We start from the raw sequence: 24,546 nt of genomic DNA on the forward strand, positions 1-24,546 counted from the left end.
AAACAATATGGAGTTTCCTCAAGGAGTTAAAAACAGAGCTACCCTACAACCCACCAATCGCATTACTAGGTATTTAGCCCACATACAAATGTAGTAAAAGAAGGGGCACATGCACCCCAACATTTATATGAGCAATGTCCACAATAGCTAAACTGTGGGAGGAACCGAGATGCCCTTCAGCAGACGAAGGATAAAGAAGATGTGGTCCATATATACAATATCAGAATATACAATATACAACATCAGAAAGGATGAATACCCACCATTTGCACTGGCACAGGTGGAACTGGAGGGGATTATGCTAAGTGAAATAAGTGAAGCAGAGAAACACAAATATCATATGGTTTCACTCATATGTGGAACATAAGTAATAGAGCAGAGGAACACAGGGAAAGGGAAGGAAAACTGAATAGGAAGAAATCACAGAGGGAGAGAAACCATGAGTGACTCTGGACTCTGCGAAACAAACTGAGGGTTACACAAGTGAGGAGGGTGGGGGATGGGGTGACTGGGTGATGGGTAATAAGGAAGGCACGTGTTGGGATGAGCTGTGGGTGCTATACCCAACTAATGAATTGACCAGTACAAGAAAAACTTATGAGGTACTATATGCTGTCTAACTGAACATAAAAAAATAAATAAATTTTGAGAGAATAGAAATCAAAAGAATGAATGTTTGATAAAGAATCAAATTAAAAGAATATAGATATTTAGATACGAAGATTTAAAGTAGAATGGGCAAACTTAATTTTAGTAATGAATTACTTTTTAAAATCTTAATGCACAAAGGGCTCAAAGTCAGAATTAATTTTTTTTTAAAAAATTTATTTAAATCTGACGTCATGGGGCACATGGCTGTGGAGTCAGTGGAGCAAGCAACTTTTTTTTCTTTTTTTAAAATTTTATTTGTAAGTAATCTCTGCTTCCATCAGGGGGCTCAAACCCACAATCCTGAGATCAAGAGTCATGCTTTCCACCAACTGAGCCAGCCAGGCAGCCTGAGCACGCAACTCTTGATCTCAGGGTTATGAGTTCAAACGCCACATCAGGTGTAGAGATTTCTTAAAACAACAACAACAACAACAACTAACTAACTAAATAACCAGGTCCTTGTTTCGTTGATCTGTTCTACCGTATTTTTTAATTTCTATATCACTGATTTCTGCTCTAAACTTTATTATTTCTCTTCTCAGGCTGGATTTAGTCTTTATTTGCTCTTCTTTTTCCAGCTCTTTTAGTACACCTAAAAGCTTAGATCGTGTCATGGATTGAAAGAAAAACTGGTGTTAAAATGTATATGTTACCCAAAGCAATCTACACATTCAATACAATCCAAATAAATAAATAAATAAAGTAATTCACATTTATATTTTGGAAATATAAATGCATTCCATTCAACAATGGAGCAGAGCTCCAAATTGACTTTAATATTTTTTTACACTTAATATTGGATTTCAACACAAAATGCCCTTACCCAAGAGAAGAGAAATTAATTAATTGAGAGACTAAAATTCACTTTCCTCCAAAACAATTTTATTGGATAAATGTCTATATTATATTCCTATCTCTGTTGTAACAAATTACCACATTAGAGGCTTCGAAGAAACAAATTTATGCTCTTACTGTTTTTGAGGTCAGAAGCCTGAAGTAAGACACAGTGGGCTAAAATCAAGATGTCTGCAGCACCTGGTTCCTTCTGGACGCTCCAGGAGAGACTCTTTTCTTTCCTATTGCTGTTTCTAGTGACAACAAGCATTCTTTGGCTCATTGCAATTTCTCCATGTTCAAATCCATCAACATGGCATCTTCACATCTCTCTCTGATGCAACTATTCTGCTTCCCTCTCCCACATTCAGAGGAGCATGGTGATTATATTACTTCCACCTGCATAATCTTGGTCAATCTTAGTTCAAGGTCAGCTGCTTAGCAGCCTTATTCATTTGCTACCTGAATCTCCCTCTTCCTATAAGAAAATACCATATTCAAAGTTTCCATGAATTAGAATGTGGACCACTTAAAGAGGCTTTTATTCTTCCTACTAGAAAGTCTTTTCCAAAACTAATATATTTGGTGCCACTCAAGGGTCCATATATAAAAGAAACAAACACAGATTTTATCACAGCCCCTAGAATGACTGGATATCATTGTTATTCAAAATTTTATGCATCACGATCATTCGTGTGTGTGTGTGTGTGTGTGTGTGTGTGTGTGTGTGTGATCTACAACCACCTGCACCTTACTCCATCACAGGATGACAGTCCTGCTACTCAAAGAGTGGTCCACAGACCATGACCTGCAGCATCGACATCACTCAGGAGCTTGTTAGAAATGCTGAACTCCTGGGCCCACCAGCACCTGCTAAGGCAGAATCTGCATTTAAGCTGAATCCTAGATTCCTATGCAATGTGAAGTTGGAGAAGTGCTGGTCTGGAGTACATTTTCTCACATTCTCAATTTGACCATTGAGATAGGCTCATTATTTGTGTTGGAAGCTGTTTTGCTCCTTGGAGGTGTTTAGCAGCGTCCCTCAGACATTGCTAGATATACTCAAGCGACAAGAACCACCTCTGGTTGGGACCACTGGCACAGAGATTGAAACCTGGGAGCGTCCTGACAGAATGCAATCAGCACCCATCCTTTTCTGCAATGATAACTTTGAGAAGATCACTAAATTCTTCAAGCCCCGTTTTTTCCATGGGGAATGGAGTTCACACTAGTGCTTCCTCACAGAATGGACTTTTATAAAAATTAAATCAGGCAACTCCTATAGGGTGCTAAACTCAGATTATAGTGCATAAAATACCCCAATATATATCTTACAATTAACAAAATACCCCAATATATATCTTACAATTAACAAACACTTTATAATGATATTTTCATAGCTCTGGACTTGTGATAGAACTGTGAAATTCCTAATTGTTTTGGCAAAATTGTCATTAAGCCAAAGAGTGTAGTGCCCAGGGGTTTATATTAAAAGAACAAACTTAATATCTTTGTTGAAAAAGGGAAAGTAACTTTCTAGATATATCACAGGTATCACACACCCCAAGTCAATGCTTTGAAGGACCCACAGTACCTATTGAGGATTGATTCCTCAGTCTTAAACAGAAGAAAATGTTCACTCAAGATGGGGATAAGGTCCTGAGAATTTAGATCTCTGAAAGGAGAAGAAATCACCGAAAAAGAGTAAGAAAAACTGACTTCACCTGGCTTAACACCCAGTCTCCAGGGAATGGAAATTCAACAGGAAAAGTTTCCTTTCTGCCCACACTAGTGTCCCGCAAGGAAATCATGTGCCTACAGGTGGGAGGAACAGGAGGAAAATTACCCTAATGAGCAGACCGAACCATCTGTAAATACTCCTCTGTTGCAGTCCCGCAGCACAGGCAAACTCGGGCTGGACAAGACCTGATAATTTCTTGTGCAGTCCTGAGTCTGGATGGGGCACTGGAGTCTGACTCTTTCCTGCTCTCTTGTCTGGGGACAGAGCTTCGTCCTCCATCATCTACCAACCAGACAGGTAGTTTGATGTCCATGCAGAGACCTTCCGCTCTGAGACCCTATCAAGATGTGTTTTACTGACCAGTAGGGACCGCAGGGGAAGGTCAAGAGAACGAAAGTCAAGAGCATTTAGCTGAGGTCACCTGAGGGCCAGTCCGGCCCAGCCCAGACCTGAGTGTTTGCTGTGGCTGTTTGCTGCCTTGATTAAGAAATTTATTGGTTGATTCACTTATGTATCTATGATACTAAAAATAGAAGTGAACATGGAACTCAGAAATGCAAGGTTCAATGTTAGCAAGTAATCATAATAAGGGAAACACAATCTGTTTATGTTTTTCAAGCAAATTATTGCTGTTTATTTCACCAATTTAGTTACTTGCCATTTTTCTTTTTTAACTATGTGTAGATATATTTGTGCAGAATGTGGGAGTGTGTATATTTTGGGTGTTAAAGTCTCTGATTTAGTCATAGTATGTTCCCTACACTGATTTTCTACTTTTTTATTTGTGTGTTTGTTTGTTCGTTTTCCTGGAAGAATTGATCTGTCACCTTAATATTCTTCACTGTTCATACTTGTTTTCCAAACTCCGCATACTTATTGCTCACAAGTCACCCTTTATGCATACCTTCCAACTAGTGTTCACGATTTGTATACCTTATTGTTCCTTTTGGCCTTTTATTATTGGATCTATTCCTGAAATAGAAATGCCATCACTTGAAAGGGATTCTTCTTGTTATGTTTGACCGTGAACCACCTTTACCTTCCATAAGCACACCTGTCCCACATCTCTTTATGTGAGATGAATCTGAAACTTTAGATACTGCTTCTCTCCACATTAAAAGAGTCTTTCACATCCTTTTATTCCTGAGTCCTTGGCAGTCTAATTAATATTTGAATAGGCACAGGAAAAACAAGTCTTCTGCTATCCGCTTTCTGGTAATAAAAATGCCCAAATTTTGTGAAATTTTGGTTTATTCTCCTTACTCAGTTTTCTTTTGTGATGTTCAATCTGTAAGGTGTTTCACACCATAAAGATGTCACCACTTTGTGCTGTGGACAAATTTAATTTAGCTCTCATTATTTTTGCTGGGTTCAATGGGATGTAACCAGGACTGGATGCCACTAGCATCAAGGAAGCTTTCCTTCCTCACAGTCAGGACAGCTGAGGTTATTAGATCATTTTACTCTTTATGTCCATCTCATTTCTCCCTCCCTCTGTCTACCTTTCTCTAACTCTTTGTCTATTGAACAGAATTTTTTCTGCTGTTATTTCTGTAATTTCTTATTTTAATTCAATTTAATTAACACATAATGTATTATTAGTTTCAGAGGTAGAAGTTAATTATTCATCAGTTGCATATAACACCCAGGGCTCATTCTGTCAAGTGCCCTCCTTAATGACCATCACCCAATTACCCCATCCCACCACCCACTGTCCTCCAGCAACCCTCAGTTTCTGTCCTATAACCAAGTCTCTTATGGTTTCCCTCCCTTTTCCTTCCTTTCCCCTATATTCATCAGTTTTGTTTCTTAAATTCCACATATAAATGAAATCATATGATATTTGTCTTTCTCTGGCTTATTTTGCTTAGCATAATACACACTAGCTCCCTCCACATCCTTGCAAGTGGCAAGATTTGATCCTTTAATGGCCGAGTAATATTGCACTGTGTATATATACCACATCTTCTTTACCCACTCATCTGTGGATGGACATCTGGGCTCTTTCCATATGTTGCCTATTGTGGACATTGCTGCTATAAACACTGAGGTGCATGTGCCCCTTCAAATCACTAAGTTTGTATCGTTTGGATAAATACCATGCAGTGCAATTGCTGCATGGTACAGTAGCTCTATTTTTAATTTTTTCAGGAACCTCCATACTGTTTTCCAGAGTGTCTGCACCAGTTTGCATTCCCACCAACAGTGTGAGAGTGTTCCCCTCTCTCTGCATCTGGCCTAACATCTGTTGTTAATTTTAGCCATTCAGACCAGTGTGAGGTGGTATCTCATTGTGGTTTTGATTTGTATTTCCTTGATGATGAATGATGTAATCAGGTTTAATGTGTCTCTTAGCTGTTTACAATTGTGCCAAAATCCATAAGATATCTGAGAAGAATCCTAACCAAAGAGGTAGAAGATCTGTACTCTGAAATGTGTAGAGCACTTAGGAAAGAAATTGAGGAAGGCACAAAGAGATGGAAAAACGTTCCATGCTCATGGATTGGAAGAACAAATACTATTAAAATGTCTATGCTTCCTAAAGCAGTCTACACATTCAAAGTAATCCTTATCAAAATACCACAATCATTTTTCACAAAGATGGAACAAATAATCTAAAATGTGTGTGGAACCAGAAAAGAACACAATTTTTTTATGTTTCTTTACACACAGGTCAGAAAGTGTCCATTCTGAAATGGAGCCCCAAGATGATTTCTCCCTGGGAAGCTATGAATAGGAATTTTGGGGTCCTATTTCTACATTCTTGATGGGAAAGGTAATATGATGCATATGCATGCATTCATATGCTAAACACTGTGTTGGAGTTGCTGGGGGGGAGGTGAGGACATAGAAGTAACACACACCAGGAGGACAGAGTGTGCTGGGTTGTGTGTATGTGACACTGTGTGTGTGTTTGTGTGTGTGTGTGTGTGTGTGTGTGTGTGTGTGTGTGCGCATGTATGTGGGCATCTTGATGAGTGAGTGCAGTCCTCAGAGTAGGGATACCCGGGCTCCTCTATTTCAGGGTGACCCTTATAATAAACAGGCCAAACTAATTCGACAGATGATACTAATGAGGGATACTCAATTGACAGGACTCTATTGCAACCATCATAAAGTTCAAGAGGTACATAGTGTGGACAAGGAACTCCCTGTGTCTTGAACTTTAAGCAGTTATGAGGTCACATGATTCTACAAAATTCACTGCCACCACCTCTCATCACTCTTGTCCATTCCCCTCAAGACACTGGCTTCCTTCTGAGCCTTGATTTTCTGAAAGAAGCACTTCCTCAGGGCCATTGCATCAGCCATTCCCTCTGCCAGGAAGACTTCCCTTCTTCCATCCTCTCTTCCATGAGGTCTCCTTTCAAATGTCAACTTCTTAGCCAACCTTGACTGAACACCCAGCATAACACCTGACACATTCCCTCTCTTAATCTGCTTCTGTTCTGTTCATATAATCTGTCCCCATCTCATGATCATTTAACCTTTATGTATGTATGTACCCTATCACTATCACTGAATTGTGGGGACTTTTGCTTTTTCAGCACTCTACTTTACCACTAGAGTTCCAAAACATGGTGAATGATTCCTCAAATGCATGAAATATTTTCTTACTGAAAGTGTAAAGTGCCCAACCTTTTGGGGGAACATTGTTGTGGTTGTGATGTTGTGATGAAAATTCCTAATCAGAGAGGAACTGGGGATCTTCTAAAGGAGCCTGAATCCATTCACAAAATATGACAATTAGTTTCTTAATTGAAAAATAGAAATTGTTGCATTTCCACAACGTGAGCAATGACAATTTGTGTGAAAATTAGTTGTGCTATTTTTCCCGTGTGCTGGTAGTCACGTCCAACACATGCACCCAGGAAACTATATAGGAATTTCAGAGTTCCAGCTTCTGGGATTTTCAGAGAAACCAGAACTGCAGCCCCTGATATTTGGGCTTTTCTTCTCCATGTACCTGATCACCGTGTTTGGAAACCTGCTCATCATCCTGGCCGTCAGCTCTGACTCCCATCTCCACACCCCCATGTACTTCTTCCTGGCCAACCTGTCCTTTGCAGACATCTGTTTCACCTCCACCACTGTCCCCAAGATGCTGTGGAACATCCATACTTAGAGCAAAGTCATAACCTTTGCAGGCTGCATCACACAGATGTATTTTTTCATGCTGTTTACAGGGCTAGACATCTTTCTCCTAACTGTGATGGCCTATGATCGCTTTGTGGCCATCTGTCACCCCCTGCACTATATGGTCATCATGAGCCCCTGGCTTTGTAGACTGCTGGCTCTGGTATGCTGGATCCTGAGTGTCTTGCATTCCTTGTTACACACCTCCATGGTGTTGCAGCTGTCCTTCTGTACAGAGGTGGAAATCCCCCACTTTTTCTGTGAACTCAATCAGATGATAAAACTTGCCTGTTCTGATACCTTTCTTAATAATATGGTGATTTATTTTGCAGCTGTGTTGCTGGCTGTTGGTCCCTTCATTGGGATCCTTTACTCTTATTCTAAGATTGTTTCCTCCATACGTGGAATATCATCAGCTCAAGGTAAGTATAAAGCATTTTCCACCTGTGCATCTCACCTCTCAGTTGTCTCCTTATTTTATTGTACAAGTCTAGGAGTGTACCTTAGTTCTGCTGCTCCCCAGAGCTCCCACTCCAGTGCATTAGCCTCGGTCATGTACACAGTGGTCACCCCCATGCTGAACCCCTTCATCTATAGCCTGAGGAACAGAGACATAAAGGAGGCTCTGATGAAATTCTCTGGGATGCAGCTCTAGAAGGGACAATCGTACTGGAGCTGAAGAAGTGTCCACAGTTGCAGGGTCCAATGCCTGAGCCAAATGTTAAGACATTTTGATCAGATTGTGGAAGTGTAACATACCTCCTCTATTTTTTTCCTGTAATTTCTATTTTTTTTACCTCTCTGCATAAGTTATGAAACTCACTTTTTAAAAACTTTGTGATAACTCTGATATCCAAGAGATTTTCCCTTTGTCATTTTCCCACTCTCTCAATGTCATTTCTAACCTTGGATGTGAAATATTTGGACAGTCTCACTTATACAAAGAACTATATAAATCTGTTAAGAATAATTTCTTCTCAAATAAAACATATCATAGTGACTATTTTTTCTGTTGTTTGACTGAATACTACTCCTACAGAAAATCTACTCTTGGCCACCACAGCTGTTTATGTAAGTTTATAACAGAGAACAATCTGAGACCATGTGCTTCACTCTTGTGAACATGATTCCTTTGTATCTCACTACCTTCACTGCTCTTCCTGAGAATGCAGACTTTGACGTACTAGTGGTTCTAGCTAATCATGGGATTTTTCTAAACATTAGGGTCCTGTCCTCTTACACAGCTTGTCTCTACCATGCCTATCATAGTCAATTGCAAAAAAAAAATGACAATAATATGCACATCTTCCAGTGGAATCTACACAGAAAGACAAATATGAATAGAGTGACATAATATGGTCTTAGAATCAAACTTGTCTTTAAGGATGATAAAGCAAATTATTAAAGCATACATTTATTGCTATGCAAAATATTTCTTTCTCAAGCACTTCATGTATTCATTGAATTACAGTATATCAAAGTTCATTTGTAATGTGTATTCATTAAGTTGAAAGACTGGTGGCATGTTTGGATTTTTATGCAATTATTTTCTGGATTCTGGTTGAAATTTTCCTGTGCTACATACAAATATGATTCCTACCATTTCTCTAAATGAAATATCTCCCACTATTCAAAATATTGCCATAACCTCTAACGGGTCAGTGAATGAACAATATCATTACCATACAGTATATAGCATCCTCATAAACACCAGATGACTCACTAGCAAATTGGATTCCTGTCCATGATGTGATTCAGAGTCACAAGCTTTGTGCACACATGCATGTCCTTCCAACTTTCCATGTCACCTCAAAGGAGCCTCAATGGAGTCATTTTTTTTAATAGTAACATGAGATACAATTGAAGAACAGAGTAATCATGAAAGTGTATTTCAAGTGTCAGGACAAATGCCTAAGATAAAAGAAATCAGATTATTACAAAAGTCATGTGGTCTGCATGATTTGATTATTATATCAGTTAACTATTGCTAGACACAAAGCATCCTAAAATAACATGGCTTAGCATAGGGGTACCTGGGTGGCTCAGTTGGTTAAGCATCTGCCTTCACCTCAGGTCATGATTCCAGGGCCCTGGGATAGAACCCCTCATCAGGCCCCCTGCTCAGCAGGGAGTCTGCTTCTCCCTCTCCTGTCCCCTCTGCACTAGTGCTCTCTCTCTAGCTTGGTCTCTTTCTCTCAAGTAAATAAATATAATCTAAAAAATGGCTTAGTATAATGTCTATCATGGAAGGGAATTGTAGGATAGGGAGTGGTTCTGATCTCTGCAGGGCTCCTTAGGAGTTTTTAGTCAGATGTGACTCTATACATTGTGTTTCTAAGGTCCATTCATGAGGTGTGTGACTGTAGTGCTCTTCTGTCTTGAAACAATTTATGTCACTTTACTCCTTTCATATATGTAGGCAATCTAGTTACCAAATAAATAAGTTTATCAAATGTGAATTGTCTTAATTTGATTCTACTATTATAATATTCACATGTGAACCTTTGCTTTTCCACAGTTGGAAGGGAGCTCTCCCACCCCGATAGGTGTGACTCAGCTACCTGTGCTCCAGATCTGACTCTGAGTCATGCACCACTAGAATTTTTAAATTCTAATGGATTTACTGGAGCATTATTGAATGCAATAAACCGTACATATTTAAAGTATACAACTTTGGGAATTGAAAGAGTCATTGAAAACTCATGGGTATATACTGCATGATTCCACTTCCATAGAGCTCATGAAGGCACACAGTAAGCTCTCACTACTTCATTATGCAATTGTTAGTGTGTAATCCCTCCAGCCTTCATTATCTTCTGAACTCAATGTGGAATCATAAACATAATTTCAAGGGATGTTGTGAGGCAAGATGAAATGTGTGAAAACACTTTGGTGGGTCCAAAGACTATTCAAGACTAAGGGTTGTATGTATGTAAATGGATGCCTATTCATATACATATTTATTTTAAGAAAAGACACTCACATGCATAGATATACAAGGACAAGGCTCATAACCCTCCTTATAACTCATAATACCCTACCTATTTTGTTGAAAGAAAGCTTTAGAGAAAGGTGAAGGGTAAAGAAATGAAAAGAATGAGCACTTACTTTCACGTGGAATGCTGGAAATGTAGAAATTTAGAAAAAAACATTAGAGAACAGGTGGCCTTAATTTTCACAACGGATCCCTTTTCCTACGTAAGTGCCCAGAGGCCTCAAAGACAGAACCTCATTGACATTTATGCAAGGAGCACTCCTCTGTACCAGCTATTAGGGTTGAATATGTCCAAACCAACTTTAGATTTTTCTACTACTTAAGGTAGTGTTTCAAAATGTCCTTACCCATAAAAATCAGTTTTGTGGGTCGCCTGGGTTCCTCAGTTGGTTAAACATCTGCATTTGACTCAGGTTGTGATCCCAGGATTCTAGGATTGAGCCCAGCATCGGGGTCCCTGCTCAGCAGGGAGTCTGCTTCTCCCTCTCCCTGTGCCCCTTTCCTTGCTTGTGTGCTCTCTCTCAAATAAATAAATAAAATCTTGAAAACAAACAAACAAACCAAAAAGAAACAAACAGACAAACAAACAAAAAGACAAAACAAAACAAAATGTTCTTACCCAAAGAAGCTAAATGAATTATTTGAGAAGCTTAAATTCAGTTTCTTCAAAGAAAATTTCACTGGAGAAATGGCTCTGTCACATTCTTATTGGTGCTATCACCATTTACCACACTGAGGCTTAATAGAAACAAATTTATACTCTTCCAGTCCTGGAGGTCAATGCCAAAAATGAGTCTCTTCGGACTAAAATCAGGCAGGACACAGAGAGTGTGAATTCCTGCCTAGTGACATGATTCTGGGTCACAGTTAATTCTCCTTCTGATGAATGTCCTTCTAAACTCTTCTTGGTACCGGAAAAGGATCCTCATTAGAGTCACTCTTTTTCTTTAAGATTTGTTTATGAGAGAGAGAGAGAGAGAGAGAAAGAAAGAGGGACAGGGAAGAAGGAGAGGGAGAGAGAATCTCCAGCAGACTCCTAGCGGAGCATGGAACCCAAAGTTGACCTTCATCCCAGAAGCTGGAGGTCATGACCTAAGCTGAAACCAAGAGTTGGAAGCTCAACCGACTCCACCACTCAGATGCCCTAGTGTCACATTTTAAGTTATCCAAAATAAGCTTGAATAACAGAATAATTATGAATGTTGCTCCATAACAAGCCTTCCTGAAAGCAAATGTGTTGCTATAATGTCTTTAGTATCAAATGGAATTGTATGGTGATAAGTTGTTCTAATCTCTGTTCATTTCCTCAAGAGTCTTGAGTCAGCTGTATGTCAGATGGGGGAGCTCTGCGGATCTCTCCAGGGCATTCTAATATAGTTGTGGCTTGGCTATCTAGTTGTGACTGATCCAGGGTGGCCTTGCCTTGGACAACTGGGCTCTGCTCCACATATCCTCACTTCCTTCACCATGTGGTTAGAGGACTGGAACCTTAGTTTTTACCCCTTGATCTCCTGGAATAGGAGAGAGGCTGGAGATGGAGTCTGATCACCAATGGCTAATGATTTAATCAACTGTGTCTACATCATGAAGCTTTCATGAAACACACACAAAAAATAATCCAGAGAGCTTCCAGGTTGGTGAACACATGGGGACTGTTACAGTGGCATACCTGGAAAAGGCAGGACAGCTCCATTTCCTTTCCCCATACCTTATCTTATGCATCTGTTCCATCTGGCATCATCCCTCCCCTGAGGCAGCAAGGCTCAGAGGGCAATACTCAAGAGGGATGCATAAAACTGAGCATGCACAAGGTCACCTACTGAATCCTCCTTTGAGCACCTAAGGTCAGACCTGAGGTAAGCATGAGGATTCTGGTAGAGAAGGTCTAAAAACAACTCTCCCTGACACAAGCACTGAACCACAGCTTTAGTACTCAAAGATTGGTTCACAGACCAGGATTGTTGGCATCTGCAGCAACAGGGAAACAGTTATAATTACAGGATCTCTGAGTCTCCCCTATGTCCTCCCAAATCAGAATCAGAATTTGAACAGGATTCTTAAGTAAGTGATTCAAACACATGTTAATGTTGGAGAAGTTCTGGTCTAGAAGAGTATTTCACAACCTCTCCACTGTGGACATTTGTGCTGGATAATACATTATGGAGGGGGTCATCCTGTGCGTTATGGGATATGGGGCAGAATTCCTGGGCTCAAGCCAGTAGGTTCCAGCAGCACCACCCTAGTTATGACAGCAAAAGATTTCTCCATATCTTTTCAAGTGCTGTCTGGAGGCAAAATCGCCCTGGTTGAGAATCACTGATCTGGAGCATGAGAACTGGAAATATCATGGTGAAGTTTCAGTCAAAGTTCATCCCTCCCTCAGATCATAACTCTGGGGAGCTCATTTCATACTTCTGAAATCCACTTTTACAAATGTGGATTAAGGTTCATTATAGCACAAACCTTACAGAGTGGACTCTTGTAAAAATGAAATGTGGATTAAGGTTCATTATAGCACAAACCTTACAGAGTGGACTCTTGTAAAAATGAAATAAAATAATCCGTTTAGGATCCTAACTCAGTTTATGATGCATAAAAATGATCCAAATATCTTATAATTAACAAACTTTTTAAAATGGAGCACTAAATGGCAGTTCTGAATTTGTGTCATCAGCATGAATCACATGATTAATTAGTCAAAAGCATCATGAAGACAAGGGCACAATATCCATATGTTTATGGCAAATTAACATACCCTTCTCTCTGTTGAAGAGGGGAATAGCAATTTTCTAGAGATATCCGGAGACCTTCTGTGCCATAAGACAACACTTTGGAAGTCAACAAGACCTGTTTAAGGAGGTTTCTCAGTCTTCAATTCAGAGAAAACATGAACTCAAAATTGAGATAAGAGACAAGGAGGTTAGAGTTCTGGAAGGCAGGCAAGATCGTGGATAAGAAGTAATAAAAACTAGATTCACCTGATTTCTAATCTGTTCTCCTGGGAAAAGAGAATTGGCAGGAAAAAGAATTCCTTCCTGTCCAAACCAGTGGTCCACAGGGAAATAATACACTCAGAGGTCAGAGTAACAGTGGAAACAGCACTTAATGACCAGACACAGGGAGCTATAAATATCTTTTCCATTGCAGTCCCTTACCATGGTGCATCCTTGTGCAGAACAGGACATGGTTGCTGCTTTTGGGTTCCTAAATCTGGCCGGGGACCCATGCTTCACTGCTTCCTGCTGTCCTGCCTGGAAACGGAGCTTCGGTTTCCAGCATCAACCATCCAGGGATGAATTTGGACCTCCATATGGACGCTTTCATCTTACAGACCCCACCCAGGTGAGTCTGAGAGCTCAACAGGTATTTCAGGAAAGTATCAGAGAGAATGGAAACTGAGATCCTTTACCTGAGGTCACCTGAGAGCCCAGACAGGCTATCCCAGAGCCAAGGTCTTACGTGTTTGTTTGCTGGGTTGACTACTAGGATTAAAAATAATTTATTTAACATATTTTATTTTTTGAAGGATTTCTTTAATTGTTTGAGAGAGAGAGAGAGCTTGATGGAGGTGGAGAGGGAGAAGCAGATTACTAACTGAGCAGGGAGCCCAATGCGGGACTCAACCCCAGGACTCTGTGATCATGACCTAAGCTGAAGGCAGGCGCTTAACCGACTGAGCTACCCAAGCGTCCTACTGACTATATTTTAAAAAGAAGTGTTCGTGGGACTCAGCATTACACAGATCATGTTGACAATACATTGTGGAATGGAAATCCAGTTGGATGAGACAGAGGAAGGACTAGGGAGCATAAAGTGCTTCCAGTGAAATTAGAACATAATCAATAAGTTTTTGCTGCTGAGGGAGTAGGAAAACAGAGTATTAGGCTTGGAGGTGTGAGTAGGGAGCAAGAACATTTTTAAAAAAAAATTTTCAGATGGGGTATACTTAGCTTGTTCTATTTCTTAGAAGGATCCAGGCCCAAGGAGGGTAATACTACTTTGTGACAGCTGTTTTTGAGACACAGATTACACAGTATCATGTCTCCCATTTGTATTCACATGGGGAAAAATGTACCTAATATGCATTAAGGGATACGCCAAGGAGGTTCACTTCGCCACTATTTTTTTAAATTTAAATTCAATTAGCCAAGGGATAGTACATCATCAGTTATTTTTTCAATTCTTTTAAAAATTATTATGTTTGATTCATGTTCAATGATTCATTGATTGTTCAATGATTCATTAGTTGCATACAACACCCAGTGCTCATCAACACACGTGCCCTCCTTAATACCCAACAGTGGTTACCCTATCCCTCTATCCGCCTCCCTTCTATAGCCTTCAGTTTGTTTCCCAGAGTCCAGAGTCTGTCATGGTTTGTCTCCGCCTCTGATTTCTTCCATTCAGTTTTCCTTCCCTTCCTGTGTGGTCCTCTGTGCTATTCCTTATGTTCCACATATGAGTGAAACCATACCATACTGGTCTTTATCTGCTTGACTTATTTCACTTAGCATAATCCCCTCCAGGTCCATCCATGTTGATGCAAATGGTGGGTATTCATCCTTTCTGATGGCTGAGTCACATTCCATTGTATATATGGACCACATATTCCTGTTGTTTTTTTTTTCCAATCTTTCAGCAAAGAATTGTTATTTATTTCACCAGTTTTGCTACTTGCCATTTTTCTTTTTTATGTATGTGTAGATGTATTTATGTAGAATGTGTGAGAGTGTGTAAGTTTTGTGTGTCAAAGTCTGTGAGTTAGTCATAAAATATTCCTCCCACTGCTTTTTCTAGGTTTTTTTTCCTGAAAGAATTGATCTCTCACCTTAATATTCTTCAGTTGTGAATACCTGCCTTCCAAAAAACGAAAGTGGATATTCTTTTGCATACTTATTGTTCACAAATCACCCTTTATACATATTTCCAAGTGGTTTTCATGTCTCTATATTCCCTATTATTCCTTGCTGACTTTTATTATTGGATCTATTTCTTTCTTTTTTTAAGATTTTATTTATTTATTAGAGATAGAGACAGCCAGTGAGAGAGGGAACACAAGCAGGGGGAGTGGGAGAGGAAGAAGCAGGCTCCTAGCGGAGGAGCCTGATGCGGGGCTCGATCCCATAACGCCAGGATCACGCCTGAGCCGAAGGCAGACGCTTAATGACTGCATCACCCAGGCGCCCCTATTGGATCTATTTCTAAAATAGAAATGTCATCACTTGGAAGGGATTCTTCTTGTTATGTTTGACCATGAATCACAATTACCTTCCATAAGCACACTTGTCCCATGTCTCCTTATGTGAGATGAAACTAAAACTTTAGATACTGCTTCTCTCCACATTAAAATACATTTTCAAATTCTTTTATTCCTGAGTCCATTATAATGAGACCTAATTCCAGATTCATTCAATATAATGAAAAGAGCATCTACTGTGTGCCAAAAATTTATAAGAACATTATGTGTTATACCCTTTATTTAAGTTCTTGGTAGAATTTTATTATTAATCCATGTTGATTTTGTGGAATTACTGCTCCTACAGTTCGTGTTTCAGTTAGTTCTTTAAACTCCCTTCAATTTTATTGAATATGGTTGTACTGAAACTGCTCTCCTTAACCTTGCTATAGCTCCTCTGTCATTCTTTGTATTTCATAATGTCTCATTTTCTTGAACTTGTTCCGATATAAGTGCATATACAGCCACACCCATAAAGAAAAAGATGAGCAGCTCAGGTGAAGTCCCTGCACCTTTGGTCCTTATGTCAGAGTGACAGACAAGAGCACAATGAGATAAATGTGAGTATGAGATAATGTCCTCAGATATGTCACATGAAGAGTACCCAGAGTTAGAGGATAGATTGCCATGGGGTGTCTAGGATTTTACAGAGTCTGGGGAGGTCTTTGTATGTGGGACAGGGAACAGAACTGTGAGCAGTTGTGCTCCTGGCTCTTGTCAAGAAAGTGACTAAAACTGAAAGCCTAAGAATGACAAATAAACACAAAAAGATGTCACATAAGAAAAGTGATAAATGGACTCCCCTCATTCTCTATTGGACTAAATAAAAACCAGTGGGTCAAATAAATATGGAAAAGGTACAAGAAAAACAAGTCTTCTGCTTTTTGCTATCTGGTAATAAAAACGCCTAAATTTGTGGAGTGTTGATTATTCTCTACTCATTTTTTTTTCTTGTGATGTTCAATCTTTAAGGTGTTTTACCACAAAGATGTCACTCCCGTTTTCTTTTGGTCAATTTACTTTTACTCTTTTAGTAACTTGGCTAGATATAAATGGGATGTAACCAGGACTGGATGCCACCAGCACCAAGGAAGCTTTCCTTCCTTACAGTCTCTCTCAGGACAACTGAGCTCATTAGATCATTTTACTCTTTATGTCCATCTCATTTCTCCCTCCCTCCATCTCTCTCTCTCCCTCTGCTTATTGAACACAATTATTTATGTTTTCTTACACACAGAAAATGTATCCATTTCAAAATGGAGCCTCAAGACAATTTGACCCTGGGAGGCTATGAATAGGAATTTCTGGGTATATTTCTACAGTTCTTATGGGAAAGGCAATATGATGAGTATGCGTTCATATCCTAAACAGTGCATTGGAGCAAGCGTGGGGTGGAAGGTGAGAAGGACATAGAGTAACACATACCAGGAGGAAATAGTGTACTGTGTTGTGTGTATGTGGTATTGTGTGTATGTGTGCATGCGTATGTGTGCTTTCGCACGTGTGCAAGAACACCTTGATGAGTGAGTGCAGTCCTCAGAGCAGGGTTACATGGGTTCCTCTATTCCAAGGTGACCCTTATAATACACAAGCTAAACTCAGTCAAAGATGATACTGGGGGGTTGTCAATGGACAGGACGTTATTGCAACCAGATTCATAAAGTGCAAGACGTACATAGTGTGGATGAGGAAGTCCCTGTGTCTTGACATTTAAGCAGCTATGAGGCCACATGATTCTATGAAATTCACTGCCACAGCCTCTCATCTCTCTCTCTCTTGTCCATTTCCCTCAACACACTGGCTCCCTTCTGACCCTTGATTTTCTGACAGAAGCACTTCCTCAAGACCTTTTTACCAGTTGTTCCCTCTGCCACATAGACCTCCCATCATGTACACTCTCTTCCAGGAGGTCTTTCTTCAAATGTCACCTTCTTAGCCAACCTTGACTGAACACCCAATATAACACCTGACACATTCTCTGCCTTAACCTGCTTCTGATAGGTTCATATCATCTGTCCCCATTTCATGATCATTTAATCTTTATATATGCTTCTATCCTATCACCATCATTGAATTATAGGGACAATTGCTTTTCAGCACTCTCTACTTTATGACTAGGAATTTCTGAAACATGGTTGACATTCTAGATTTCCTCAAATGCATGAAATAATTTCTTATTAAAACTGTTTATATCTGACCTGTTGGGGAACATCTGATGCTGTGATGGAAAATCAGAGAGAAACTGGGGATCCTCTCAAAGGGCCCAGATCCATTCACAAAATATTGAAATTAATTTCCTGACCAGAAGATATACACTGTAGCATTCAGCAATGTGAGCAATGCCCATTTCTGTCAAAATTAATCATGTTATTCCCCCCTGTAGTGGTAGTCACCTCCACCAATGGACCCAGGAAACAATACAGGGATTTCAAAATTTCTTCTTCTGGGATTTTCAGAGGACCCAGAACTGCAGCCCCTCCTATTTGGGCTTTTCCTCTCCATGTACCTGATCACTGTGCTTGGAAACCTACTCATCATCCTGGCTGTCAGCTCTGACTCCCACCTCCACACCCCCATGTACTTCTTCCTGGCCAACCTGTCCTTTGTAGACATCTGTTTCACCTCCACCACCATCCCCAAGATGCTGCTGAACATCCAGACTCAGAGCCAAGACATCACTTACAAAGGCTGCCTCAGCCAGATGTATTTTTTCCTACTTTTTTCAGGATTAGATGTCTTTCTCCTGACTGTGATGGCCTATGACCGGTTTGTGGCCATCTGTCACCCCTTGCACTACATGGTCATCATGAACACCCGGCTGTGTGGACTGCTGGTTCTAGTGACCTGGATCATAAGTCTCCTGCATTCCTTGTTAGAAAGCTTAATGGTGTTGCGGCTGTCCTTCTGTACAGAGGTGCAAATCCCCCACTTTTTCTGCAAACTCAATCAGATGATCCAACTTGCCTGTTCTGATACTTTTCTTAATAACATGGTGATGTATTTTGCAGCTGTGTTGCTGGGTGGTGCTCCCCTGTCTGGGGTCACTTACTCCTACTGTAAGATAGTTTCCTGCATCCTTGGGATCTCATCAGCTCAGGGCAAGTATAAAGCATTTTCCACCTGTGCATCTCACCTCTCGGTTGTCTCCTTATTCTATTGTACGAGCCTAGGAGTGTACTTCAGCTCTGCTGCTACCCAGAGCTCCTACTCAAGTGCAGTGGCCTCGGTGATGTATACAGTTGTCACCCCCATGCTGAACCCCTTCATTTACAGCCTGAGGAACAAAGAAATAAAGAAAGCTCTGATGAGATTCTCTGGGATGACAGTTCCAAAAGGGACAATCCTACTGGAGCTGAAGAAGTCTGCCTTCGGCTCAGCGCGTGATCCCAGCATTCTGGGATCGAACCCTTCATCAGGCTCCTCCACTGGGAGCCTGCTTCTTCCTCTCCCACTTCCCCTGCTGTGTTCCCTCTCTAGCTGGCTGTCTCTCTCTGTGTCAAATAAATAAATAAAATCTTTAAAAAGTAAAATAAATGACATACAAGAAACTCAACAGATATAAAATGTGCAATATTCTGTATTAAAGTAATCATGCAAAAATTAAGAGTACATACTGCATGAGTCCATTTATATATAATCAAAAAAGTGCACAAAAGGTTTAAATATTTGTTATATAATTGTTAAAAAATGTAATCAATCTGAAACTTCTGTCTCCTTATCTCTAATGCTGGTGGATGTTGTTAGAAATAAATACAGTGTTGGAAAAAGTTGGTGAGTCCAAGAAGTCTTTGCAGTACTCCTTAGTATATGAACATGTATGTATGTGTGCATTACTTCCTACAAATAGATTCTTACACATGCATGTACAATGCAGACTCAATAATCCCATCTCTTATGTCGAAAGGAAATCTGAAAGAAATTTGGAGAGGATACAAATAAAAGAATGAATGTTTGAAATAGCACGAAATTAAAAGAATATAGATATTTAGACTCAAAGACTTAAAGTGGGATGGGCAAACTTAATTTTAGTTATGAATTCCCTTTTTAATCTCAAAACAAAGGGCACGAAGTCAGAATTTATATTTTAAAAAAGAGAATTTCGGGGCACCTGGGTGGCTCAGATGGTTAAGCATCTGCCTTTGTTCAGGTCATGATCCCAGGGTCCTGGGATCAAGCCCCATTGGGCTCCCTGCTCAGCGGGGAGTCTGCTCCTCCCTTTCCCTCTGCCTGTTGCTCCCCCTGCTTGTACTCTCTCTGTGTCAAATAAATAAATAAAATCTTTAAAAAAATTAAAAAATAAAGAAAGAGAATTTATATTTAAATCTAAAGTCACAGGTCATCTGGCTGGCTCGGTCAGTGGATCAAGCAACTCTTCTTTTTTTCTTTCAATATTTTATTCTTAAGGGATCTCTACAACAGTGTGGGGCTGAAACCCCCAATCCTGAGATCAAAAGTCACCCACTCCACCAAGGAGCCAGCCAGACAGCCAGACAGCCAGAGCAGGCAACTCTTGATCTTTGGGCCATGAGTTCAAGCCCTTCGTTGGGTGTACACATTACCTTATTTTTTTAATAATAATTTTTTATTGTGTTATGTTAGTCACCAAACAGTATATCTTTAGTTTTTGATGTAGTGTTCCATGATTCATTGTTTGCGTATAACACCCAGTGCACCATGCAATATGTGCCCTCCTTAATACCCATCACCAGCCTATCCCATTCCCCCACATCCCTCCCCTCTGAAGCCCTCAGTTTGTTTCCCAGAGTCCATAGTCTCTCATGGTTCAATTTACTTTAAAAATAAATAAAAGGGGCACTTGGTTAGCTCAGTCAGTTAAGGGTCCGACCCTTGATTTTGTCCTAGCATGAACTCAGGGCATGGATTCAAGCACCATGTCAGCTCCATGCTCAGTGGGGAGTCTGCTTAAGTATTCTCTCTCCCTCTCCCTCTGCCCTTCCCCTGGCTCACCCATGAGTGCACTCTCTTTCTTTCCTAAGTAAATAAATAAACAAACAAACATTTAATTACATAAGTAAATAAGTAAGTAAGTCACATTTACATTTTAGCAATGGAGAATTCACTTTCCCCATTCCATTTCAGCAATTGAGCAGAAGCTTCGAATTGACCTTTTTTTTTTTTCTTTTTTTCCAGTTAAGGAGACATTTCAACACAAAATGCCCTTGCCCAAGAGGAAAGAAATGAATTGAGAAATCAAATTCATTTTCCTCCAAAACAATTATATTGGATAGATGTCTCTATTACACTCCTAATTCTGCATTAACAAATTACCACACGAGAGGCTTGAAAGAAACAAATTTAGGCTCTTACTGTTTAAGAGGTCAGAAGCCTGAAATAAGTCTCAGTGGGCTAAAATCAAGATGTCTACAGCACCTGGTTGCTTCTGGATGCTCCAGGAGAAAATGTTTTCTTTCTTATTGCAGTTTCTAGTGACAACAAGCATTCTTTGGCTCATTGTCCTTTCTCCATCTTGAAAGCCAGAGACTTGGTATCTTCACATCTCTCTGATCCAACTATTCTGCCCTCCTCTCCCACATTCAGAGGATGATGGTGATTATGTTAGTTCCACTTGCATAATCTTGGCCAATCTTAGTTTAACATTAGCTGATTAGCAGCCTTATTCTATTTGCTACCTTAATCTCCCTCTTCCTATAAAAAAATAATGTAGTCAAATTTTCTATGTATTATCATGTGAACGACTTGAAGAGGCTCTTATTCTGCCTACTAGAAAGTCTTTTCCAAAAGCATTTTTTGTGCAACTCAAGGGTCCTTATATAAAAGAAACAGGCACAGAATTTATCACAGCCCTTAGAATGTCTCTATACACTAGTCATTCAAAATGTTACGCAAATGTGACCTTTGTGTGTGTGTGTGAAGAAAACCTAAAACCACCTGTACCTTACTCGATAGCAGAATGACAGTCTTGCTACTCAAAGAGTGGTCCACAGACCACAACCTGCAGCACTGACATCACTCAGGAACTTGTTAGAAATGCTGAACTCCTGGGCCCACCAGCATCTTCAAAAGCAGAATCTGCATTTGAGCTAGAATCCTAGGTGATTCACATGCACTTTGAAGTTGGAGAAGTGCTGGTCTAGAGTACATTTTCTCACACTCTCAATATGACCTTTGAGGCAGGGTCATTATCTGTGTTGGGAGCTGTCCTGCTCAGTGGAGGTGTTTAGCAGCATTACTCAAACATTGGCAGATGTGCCCAGGGGAAAAGAACCACCTCTGGTTCTGAGCACTGGCAGAAAGTTTGAAAACTGGGAGCAACCTGAGAGAATGCAATCAACACCCATCCCCTTCCGCAATGTTAATTTTGAGAAGCTCACTAAATTCTTCAAGTCCCCATTTCTCCATAGGGAATGGAGTTCACAGCAGTGCTTCCTTGCAGAATGGACTTCTTGAAAAATTAAATCAGGCAATTCGTATAAGGTGCTAACCTTCAATCATAGTGCATAAAAACTAATCATATCTCTTACATTTAACAAATATTTTATAGTGACATTTTAGATCATATTCCTGAACTTGTGATAGAAGTGTGAGATTCCTAACTGTTTTGGCAAAACTGTCATGAAGCCAAGGAGTGCAGGGCCCACTGTTTTACATTAAAAGAACGAACTTTTCATTTTTGTTGAAAAAAGGAAAAGTAACTTTCTAGAGATATCAGGGGTATCATCCACAAGTCAATGCTTTGAAGGACCCAAGGGACCTAGTCAAGATTGATTCCTCAGTCTTAAACAGAAAAAAAAACATTCACTCAAGTGTGAGATAAGGGGCTGGGAGGTGAGATCTCTGAAAGGCAGAAGAAGATATAGAAAAGGGGTAAGAAAAATTGACTACTGGGTTATCACTTGTCTTCTGGTAACAGAAATTCAAGAGGGAAAATGTCCTTTCTGTCCACACAAGTGTCCCACAGGGAAATCATGTGCCTACAGGTGGGAGGAACAGAGGGAAATGATCCTAATGAGCAGAATGAACCAGCTGTAAATACTCCTCTGTTGCAGTCCCGCAGCACAGGCAACCTCGGGCTGGACAAAACCGACCTGGTCGTCTTTTGCACAGTCCTCAGTCTGGATGGGGCACTGGAGTCTGACCCATTCCTGCTCTCTTGTCTGGGGACAGAGCTTCATCCTCCATCATCTACCAACCAGACAGGTACTTTGATTTCCAAGTAGAGACCTTCCTTTCAGAGACCCAATCTAGATGAGTTTTACTGCCCAGTAGGGACTGCAGGAGAAGGTCAAGAGAATCAAAGTCAAGAGCATTTACCTGAGGTCACCAGAGGACCAATCCAGCCCAATCCAGAGCTGAGAGTTTGCTGTGGCTGTTTGCTGGCTTCATTAAGAAATTTATGATTTCTCGTTTATGTATTTATGATTCTAAATGTAGAAGTGAATATTGCACTCATAAATGCAAGGTTCAGTGTTAACAACTAAATTGTAACAGTGGAAACCCAATTAAAGGGGACATGGGAAGCATAAAAGTAGAACATGAGACCAAGGATCTTTGCAATTGACCAGAGTAGAAATGTCAAGTATTAGCTTTTGAGGGATATACAGTGAAGTGAGGACCTGTCTTTTTATGTTTAAGATGGGACATATTAGACTACATTTCCATACTGAGGAGTAAAATCCAGACAAAAGAATTCTCCCAGGTGCATCCCTGCAAGAGCAGTACATGAAACCTACATATCACAGTACCTCCTCTCTCTTCAGTATTCAAATGAAATTTTTTACATGCATTATGTGAAAAAAGATATGCTAATGAACTTCCTTTATAATTACCTCAGTACCTGTGAGCCTGAACATGGTCTGGGTTAGCTCGCCACCCACTTTCTCTGTTGAAAATTGTCTGTGGGAGTCCTTGGTGTTTGCATAGTGGGATCAGAGTGGTTTTATTCCTGGTTTTGTTTGTTTGTTTGTTTTTTCTTTTTTTAACAATAATTTTTTATTATGTTATGTTAGTCACCATACAGTACATCATTAGCTTTTGATGTAATGTTCCATGATTAATTGTTTGCGTGTAACACCCAGTGCACCATGCAATTAACACCCATCACCGGCCTATCCCATCCCCCCACCCCCCTTCCCTCTGAAGCCCTCAGTTTGTTTCCCAGAGTCCATAGTCTCTCATAGTTCATTCCCCCTTCTGTTTAACCCCCCTTCATTCTTCCCTTCCTTCTCCTACCCATCTTCCTGCTATTTCTTATCTTCCATAAATGAGTGAAACCATATGATAATTGTCTTTCTCTGCTTGCCTTATTTCACTCAGCATAATCTCCTCCAGTCCCGTCCATGTTGCTGCAAATGTTGGGTAATCATTCTTTCTGATGGCTGAATAATCCATTTTATATATATATATATATATATATATATATATATATATATATATATATATATATATTCTTTGCAATCTTTCAGCAAAGCATTGCTGTTTATTCCTCCAATTTAGCTACTTGCTATTTTGCTTTTTTATGTATATGTAGACATATTTGTATAGAATGTGTGAGAGTTTATAAATTTTGTTTGGAAAAGTCTCTGAAAAAAATGAAAGTCTATGTAGTTTTGCATACTTATTGCTCACAAATCACCTTTCATACATATTTCCAAATAGTGTTCATGTCTCTGTAGTCCTTATCATTCCTTGTGGCCTTTTATTATTGGATCTGTTTCTAAAATAGAAATGCCATCACTTGGAAAGCATTCTTTTTATGTTTGACCAAGAATCACCTTTACCTTCCATAAGCATACCTGTCCCATATCTCTTTATGTGACATGGAACTAAAACTTTAGATACTGCTTCTCCCCACATTAAAAGACATTTTTAAATTATTTTCTTTTTGAGTCCATATATAATGAGACCTAATTCCTGATTCATTCAACACAGCTAAAAAAGCATCTGCTCTGTGCCCAAAATTTCTTTTTTTTT

At 39.8% G+C, this 24,546-nt stretch overlaps 1 pseudogene; it reads left to right on the forward strand.

The window, feature by feature from the left end:
- The first annotated feature begins 7,088 nt into the window (after positions 1-7,088).
- LOC125280927 (olfactory receptor-like protein OLF4) lies at positions 7,089-22,793 on the forward strand (annotated as a pseudogene).
- Positions 22,794-24,546: the final 1,753 nt, after the last annotated feature.

This window comes from Ursus arctos, unplaced genomic scaffold, assembly GCF_023065955.2.
Source record: "Ursus arctos isolate Adak ecotype North America unplaced genomic scaffold, UrsArc2.0 scaffold_14, whole genome shotgun sequence".
NCBI lineage: Eukaryota > Metazoa > Chordata > Mammalia > Carnivora > Ursidae > Ursus > Ursus arctos.